The following is an 8,368-nucleotide window of genomic DNA, read 5'->3' as shown; positions in this document are numbered from 1 at the left end:
AACCATTAAAAAATCACCCAAAGACATACATACCCACACCTAATCCGGGGGACAAAAACTACGACCCATTGTAGCGGCCCAACTGTGAAACACACAGACTAAGTCTACTTATGGACATCCTCTTGAAACCCTTCCTTAAACATATCGATAGCCATATCAGAGATGACTTAGATATGTTAAACCACCTCCAAAAAAAACCAAGGAAGAGAAGAAGAAACAATCCTGGTTCATGATGTAGTAACTTGTATACCAGTATACCTCATAATTATGGACTGGAGGCAATACAATTCTGGTTAGACCAATTTCCGGAGAAATACCAAAAAGGATCAGTAAAGAATTCATTACTAAATCAATGAATTCATCCTACACATAACCACTTCATGTTTGACAATACATTTTACCGTCAAAAATCCGGAATTGCTATGGGTACAAGGGCAGCACCAGTCATTGCGAACTTAACAATGGGATACATGGAATAATCATTTACCAGGAATCTCTATCAATCTTTGGAAACTCCCTCTCTCAATACATAAAGAGAATTGGAAACGATTCCTAGACGATTGTTTCATTCTTCTGGAATGAAAACATAGATAAACTCCTAAAATTTAAAAACCTATTGAACAGCATAAACCCAAATATACAGTTCACAATGGAATACAACCAAAAGGAGCTCCCGTTCTTGGATATACTAATTAAAAAAATTAACCTTAAAATAGAAACAGACATTTTTACAAAGCCACAGACGCAAACAATACCTTCTTTTTATTCATGCCACCCAAGACACACTAAAACAAACTCCCCTTCAACCTTGCAAGAAGGATATGCACAATAGTGTCAGAACAAAATACCAGGAACTTTAGACTGCAAGAACTCAAAAACACCCTAATTGACAGACATTACCCAGCTCAACTCATAGAGGATGGGATCAGACGTGCAACAGAAATCAACATAGAAACTTTAAGAAAAGTTCAACACAACAACACACCTTCCCCGAAAATACTACCTTACATATCTACATACAACCCAGAAACAAAGAAGCCTTCACCATCATCACCCAGAATTTACCAATACTTCATAAAAACCCAAAATTAAAGGAAATTCTAAACATACACCAAATCATTAAAAGCTACAAACAGCCTAAATCACTAAAAAGATTCTCACAAAGGCAAAATTGTCTTCTAAAATTACGGATGCAAAAGTAAAAAATGTGGTAGATCGAACTGTGCAACATGTCCTAACCTATTGGAAGGATCAGAATTCTTCTTTAAAGAGGGACAGAAATTTAAGATCAAATCTAACTTTACTTGTGCCTCTGAAAACATAATTTATGTTATTAAATGCTCGGGCTGCCACCAAGACTACGTGGGTTCCACGGGACTATCACTCAGGCGCAGATGCACACTCATCGACAACAGATTGCATTCCCAGAATATAGAATGATACCTTTTAGTGAGCACATTGAGAAATGCGCAAAGCAACTACTGCCACAATTTTTAATCTTCCCATTTTACCAATGTGCTTCGGATCATCAACACAAATGAGACTAACAAGGGAAACATTCTTCGTGAAAGTACAAACCCAGACTCAACCATCGAACATACTGACACAGAGAAATTAACAAGGAAATGGAAAAAAATTTTTTAAGCGATTATCTCCCCTACACCGGAAAAAATCACTCAATACTCCCCTATTTAGAAATCTCCTGGAAATAAAACACAACGATAATTCCATGCAATATAAACATAACGTCACAAGAAATTTGAAAAGCTACACGCGAAACCGGTAATTTCTTTAAAAATTTTAAAATTATGTCATTTTAAGGAAAGGAAAAAATTTTTCCAATATTCTCCAGACATTTTGACACAAATATATATTTTTTAACATTTAAGCCTTCTGTCGTTTTTTCAACTTTACTATTTGTTATATATATATATATATATAGTATATATATATATATAGATATATATAATATATAGGTGAATGAATTATCCTATGTTTATTGTCAGCATGGAAAATTCGTTTAACCGAAAACCTGGGTAGCAAAATTCACGTCAGAAACACGGTTGAAGCGACCTTCCAAGGATAGAGAAAATCCGGGTTCATGTGCAGAAATTTGTCTGTTGTATATGAATAAATGAAAGAATGGAGTCGAACGAAGAGTAACAAAATTCCTTACTCTCGATTATTTTACGAAGACAACATGTTTCATTCAAAGGAATAAAGGGTGCATTATGCAATCTTCTCATCAGGAAAGAAAGGGAGCCTCTCTCGACAACGAGACAAACAACGTTGCGATGATGCATGCATGTTTGTATGTTGTCGAGAGGCGACTCCCTTTCTTTCCTGATGAGAAGATTGCATAATGCACCCTTTATTCCTTTGGAATGAAAGCATGTGGTCTTCGAAACATATGTCGGATGTAAAGGAATTTGTTAACATCTTCGTTCGACTCCATTCTTTCATTGATCATATATAATATATATATATATATATATAGGAAAAAGGTACGTAACTTTATAGCTGACTAAATCTATAACAATTTATAGACATAACTTAAAAAAGTGTGTGTGTGTGTGGATATTGTTTATATATATATATATGTGTGTGTGGGGTATATATGCATGCATAATATACATATACATATATGCGTGTCTGTATATATATATATATATATATAGATATATATAATACACGAAATATATATATATAATATATATATATAATATATATATATATATATCGAAGTTAGATCAGTAAGCCCTATGGGACATAGGAAAATTTATATAGGTGGTACTATTGATTTTAAATATAGATATGTGCCATTGCACCCAAGTATAACTTTAAAAGACCATAAAGAATTCTTCAAGCTGTATAAAAATAGGTATTGTCTGCATCATTCGAAAGAGAGATTAATTGTGCATAAGGTGTAAGAGGTAGATAAATTTGTATGGTGTTAGTAACAAAATAATTTGTAAGAAATAGAACGTTTATCATCGGTCTTAAATTTATTTTTGCCAGTGTATATATATCCCAGGTCATCCCATAAGTTCTGTCCTAATTTTGAATAAAGATAACAAGTGATCAAATGTTATGTTTAATTGAAAGTTAATCATCAACGTACTTTCCCTGATTATCTCTCTTACTTCCATCTATTTACTAGCATTTTAATCCCATCAATGTAAAACTCTTTTGGTTTCAAAGCGAAAAACTCTGAAATGTCAGTTTAGACCTCCTCCTGGCTTCGAAAGTTATGTCGACCAAATGATTCTGTAAACTACGAAGCAAATGGTAGTCTGAAGTAGCAAGGCCGGGTGAATAAGCTGGATGAGGAAATTTTTCCCAACCGACCTCTTCGATCTTCTGTTATGTGATCTTTGCAGTGTGGGGTTGCGCATTGTCCTGATGAAACATCAGTCGTTTTCGACTCACTAAATCGGTTCTTTTTTCCTTCAAAGTTTGGTTCAAACGCTCTAAGTACTGACAGTAGACTTGAGCATTGATTGTTGCATTAGGTGGTGACAATATAAAGTGAATTACTCCTTTGCAATCGCACCAGATAGAGAGAAGAACCTATTCCCCATGAAGTTCCATTCTCGGTTGTGGTTGAGCATTTTCTCTTTCACCAAGCAACTGTTTACGGTGTTTAATATTCGATAGAAGATCCATTTTTCGTCAAAAGTTTATCGAAAAAGGGTGAAATGAGTTCGCGGGAAGAGCAGATGTCAACGCGAGATTTGCGGTTGCTTTTGGACAATTCATGAGGCACGCATTTTCTAAGTTTAGGAGCCTTTCCAAGTTGTTGAAGATGACGATGAACAGTTTTATGGTTTGAACTAAGCTTTATTACCAATTCTTCAACTGATACTGCAGGATTTTCTTCAAGTAATGCCTCAAGAAGCCTATCATCAAACTCAACTGTTGGATCTTCATCTTCAATTTTGCAAACCATCTTCTGGAAGTTCTTTCATTCAAGCAATCTTTCCCAGAAATTGAGTGCATGTTTCGAGTCACTTCGGCTGCAGAGTTTCATTTATTGTACTCATAAAGAATTATATGTGCCTTAAATGCTCCTTGGATACTTCCATGTTAGAAAGGGTTTTAATCAAAGCAACTTTAGCGTGTCCACGAAGTCTGGGTACATTGAGTGAAATCATAACATAAACAATTAAATAAAAGAAATAATAATTTTCCTTTTTACATTTGTTTAAATTAAATAAAAAAATACTTTACTTTTCTAAATTTATTTGTTATGTTTTCTACAGATGATTGAATAATGGCTCTGTCTAAAGAAGAAAGAATACCAGATCGAATGATGGTTCTGTCTAAAGAAGAAAGAATCGAGATAGTACTATTAAGTGGACGAGAGGGATGGTCTTATCGCAAAATTGCGGAAGAATTTAATCTTCGACACCCTTATAGGCAACCTATTTATTTTACTGCCGTTGGGAAATTGATCAAGAAATTTAAAGAAACAGGCAGTGTTTTGGATAAACCCAGTTCCAGGCGGCGAAAGACTTCAGATGAAACGAAAGAGGTTGTCATGACTAAGCTTTCTGCTAGAGCAATGAAATCACTTCGCTGGACATCCACAGTGTTAGGTGTTCCAAAATCAACCATCCACAAAATCCTGGTTGAGGGTAAGTTTCATGGATACAAGCTACCGATATTGCACCACTTAAATGAAGACGAGCCTAATAGACGAATGTACATGTGCCAATGGTTTTCAGATAAATTGGATGAAAATACCAATTTTACGAAAACATTTGTGTTGTTCAGTGATGAAGCTACGTTTTATGTAGACCGAATCTTCGATAGTGGGCTCGAGGTAATCCAAAACTCCCTTTTGCCGAACCGCTATGTTGCGGGAACGTAAACACACTAACAAAAGTTGTGATGGGGGGGGGGGGTAAACACAAATATTTATATATATATATATACACACACACATACACATATACATGTATGTATGTATGTATGTATGTATGTATGTATGTATACGTGTACGGCGGGCTACTTTCAGTTTCCGTCCACCAAATCCACTGATAAGATTTTGGTCGGCCCGAGGCTATAGTAGAAGTCACTTACACAAGATCCCATGCAGTGGGATTGCACCCGGAACCGAGTGGTTGGGAGGCAAGCTTCTTACCACAACCACTCCTGCATCTTTATTCAGAAAAAAATTCATTTCCTTCATTTTAGCATTTCTATTTTTATTATTTATTATTAATTTCATTTTTCTCTGTATATCTTTATATGTGTCTGAACATCGTCATTATTACTTACTTTTTATTCTCGTTTTTATATTTTATATTTTCTATATCTTATAATAGCTATAAATTATTAACCCACACATAAAATTAAAGATTTTTCCTCCACTTCGTCTGTTAGAGAATCTCATTTGATCAACATGTAGTTTCCGTAATGTCCATTAGCTCTCAAGATATTTTTCTCTAAATATTCTATAGGTTCGTATTTTGTATTGAGTGTGAATTGAAACAATTGTAGGCTTTATTAAAACATTAATAAATTTATTCATTAAATATCTCAATTTTCTTAACAAAATTTGATATTTATAATATACTTATTTTTATATTAAAGAGATATTTCTCAACAATATATTAAACCAGTTTAACTTGATTAATATATAAATATGGTTTATATATATATATATATATATATATAGTTATATACAAACTTTGGCAACATCTGTATTTATTTCGTTATTCCCTGACATCAGAATTTTGCCCATCAGCTATTTACAATTCCCTTACTTTAGAGCAATGAACTTACTCCGAATTCTTTCAGGAATTTGATTAAACCAAAAAATAACTAAACAAGTCAAAGAACATAAAAGACAATTTGTTGACATCTAACAGTTCTATGTTGTGTATTCTTTTTACTTTCACTCTTTTAAACTTCTTCCGCACGCCTTCCTGTTCGCTTTCAATCTTTAATGATTTCAGCTGTGTGATATACGTTTCGTTTTTCTTCGTCTTTCTTCGATAAAATGACGCCTGTGATTGGCTTTGTATCTAAAGAACGACGCCTTTTCTTTTCATTATTCGTGTAAATTCTAACTTTATGGTTAATTATTCATCGTGTTCTGCATATCCTCTATCCCTATCGTTCCGTACCCTAAAAAGGAAACTAAATAAAGGATAAATACAAATGGAAACGAAAGAAATATATTCCTTTCATTACATTAAAGACGTTAGTTTATTGCTTTTCATTAAGGCAAGATTAAAACCCCAGTTGTCACATTTGAAGTTTATTTGTGTGGGTATAGCAACACACACATACACACACACACACACACGTACAAAAACAGGAGCACACATATATATGTATTTTATACATACAGATGCGCATGCGTATAGGTATGATTATTTTATGTTTTCTATTTAAAACATGAAATAAATGAAGAATATTTACATCTGCCGCATTGTTTTTGTAAGTGGCGATTGACAAACAAGTTGGCATATATTGTACTGTTTGAAAAGAATTGTTGGATATATTCCTGATGAATATAGCCGCCATTGTATGAGCTAATCTTTAATAAACATCATTCAACCAGTATTTTTATTTTCGTAACAACCGTTCTCTTAATCATTTTTTTATATTTCTTATTTCTTTCTGTGCTTCATTTATCCATGTGTGTTTCTTTTTTCCTTATTTCCATTTGCTATTCCTCATTATCACTATTTTCTGAAAAATCAAATTGTTATCGAAAATGGCTACTTTACGTTAGATTAAAATTTTTATTCCGCGATTAGCATTGCTTCAAACAACACGTAATATGTAACTAAAAACAAATAAAGAACACTATATTTTGAATTGATCAAAGAATTACGTTCCGTTTATATTGAAACATATTAACAATAACTATGTTTTATTGTTCCTGGTGGCTTTTACATCCTCGCATTTCGTAACGAAATTATAAATAATGAGACTTTATTGTGATGCGAAAAATTAGTACAACACCAAATTGACATTCCTTAGATTGAGATAAACAACGACAATTTCCTAGTATATGGCTGAGACTGGTATTCACTTCTACCTAAATTAGACAAGTCAACAACTGATTAAATGTTTGAACGCCTAATTAAAATTTTCTGTGTGAATAATACGCACATGAACAGACACACATAAATATAAATATAGGTGTGATGGAACATGTGTATTCATATACATATACATACATATATGCATTTATACATATACATATATATATATATGTGTGTGCGTGTGTGTGTTTATATATATATGTATATATATATGTCTATATATATGTATATATATATGCATATACATATATATGTATACATATATATATGTATATATATATATCATATATATATATATATGTGTATACATATATATATGTATATGCATATATATATACATATATATATATAGACATATATATATAATATATATATATATATAATATATATATATATATATATAATATATATATTATATATATATATTATATATATATATATATATATATATACTTATGCCAGAGTGTCTGCATAGGTATATATATAATTTCTTTCTTTTAATCACAGATTGGAAATGTGTGAAAGGTGAAGCTAAAAGTTCTAATCTTCGTAATTGCAAATTGCAACAAAATTTTCATCCATTTTAATCTACTCTACACGTTTTTATTTCATTCTTTACAAGTCTGAATTATTTACAACGCAGCCTATCTCTATGCATATGCATTAATAGCTACGTACACACACGCACACTCACGTACTACGATATGTATGTATGTATGTATGTATGTATGTATGTATGTATGTATGTATGTATGTATATATGTATGTATGTATGTATGTATTTATGTATGTATGTATGTATGTATGTATGTGTGGATGTATGTATGTATGTATGTATGTATGTATGCGTATGTAAAGCAACGGAGGAAGAAGATGAATGACGAAATAACATTTATCAGCTCACAGTTATTTCGGCAATTAGGAATTATACCCCAGTGTTCAGCACCAGCGCAAGTCATAGCATGGAGTGTTTCTTCATTGAAAAAAGCGCATACATATATAATTAATATGAATATATATATATATATGTGTGTTTGTGTGTGTGTGTGTGTGTGTAAGTTCAGCAAAATTTAGATTCAAATGAATATGGTACTTAAGTTAGATGCACCAGAATTGTGGTTAAATATCCCCTTCAACTATACGATCTCGACGAATATATACAGTAGATGAATGTCTATACTGGAATAAAACTTCCCAGCTTCCCATAAATATTATAAAATAATTTCTAAGAAATCAGTAAGAATATCATATTCTTCTCTTCCAAATATGGGTACCATAATAGCTAGATTAATAGTAAAAAATAT

This window comes from Octopus sinensis, linkage group LG10 (assembly GCF_006345805.1).
Source record: "Octopus sinensis linkage group LG10, ASM634580v1, whole genome shotgun sequence".
Taxonomy (NCBI): Eukaryota; Metazoa; Mollusca; class Cephalopoda; order Octopoda; family Octopodidae; genus Octopus; species Octopus sinensis.
Note: the sequence above shows the minus strand (reverse complement) of the source record.